We start from the raw sequence: 971 nt of genomic DNA on the forward strand, positions 1-971 counted from the left end.
GCCTGATTTACAGAGCTTTCCCAAGGTCGCCTGATTCACAGTAAAGGACAGACTTGTAACTATGCAAAACAGCAATGACTTGCAGAACCACAATACTCCGAGATTGGAAATAAACTTTGTCACTAGCTATCAGCTGTGTCCCTTGCCTGTTCGTTAATCCTCACCTCTCCTTTGGGGAAACCTGTGCAGTGGTCTGAGCAGGCCTAGGACCTCAATAAGTTCTTCTGTGTCTTTGTCAAGTTTCTTTCTAGTTGCTCTATCCATTTTTGAAAGTGGTGAATTAAAATCCCCGACTATTATTGTAGACTCATCTATTTCTTTCCTGAAATCTATTAGAGTTTACTTTATACTTTTTGGAACTCTTTCATTGGGAGCATAGATATTTATTATGGTTATTTCATCTTGTTCAATTGTCACTTTAATCATGAGATAATGTCCATCTTTATCTATTATATTGATTTTTGCCTTCAAGTTTATTTTATCAGAGATTAGTACTGCCACTCCTGTTCGCTTTTAATTGCAATTAGCTTGGTATATATATTTTTCCATCCTTTGACTTTTAATCTGTTTTTGTCTCGGTGTGTGAGATGTGTCTCTTGCAGACAGCATATTGAAGGATCTTGTTTTCTTACCCATTCTGACACCCTCGGTCTCTTAACATGTGCATTTAATCCATTTACATTCAGTGTAATTATCAATAGGTATTGATTAATTGCTGCCATTATGTTTGTTTGTTTGTTTGTGTGTGTGTGGTGTTGCTGCTTTCTTTGTTCTGTGTGTCTTCCTTTCTAGATTTCATGATTTTTGTGTTCTTTCTTGTGAGTTTCCTCATAGTTTTAATGTTTCCATGTTCTTGGAGTTTCATTTTCTTGGTATGTTGTGAACAGTTAATTTTCTTTGAGGTTGCCTTATAGTCCATTAACGCATTTAGTGCATTCTACTTTATCCTGTAATCGACCTGACCTTCTCAT

The sequence above is a fragment of the Chrysochloris asiatica genome, unplaced genomic scaffold, assembly GCF_000296735.1.
Source record: "Chrysochloris asiatica unplaced genomic scaffold, ChrAsi1.0 scaffold00204, whole genome shotgun sequence".
Lineage (NCBI taxonomy): Eukaryota > Metazoa > Chordata > Mammalia > Afrosoricida > Chrysochloridae > Chrysochloris > Chrysochloris asiatica.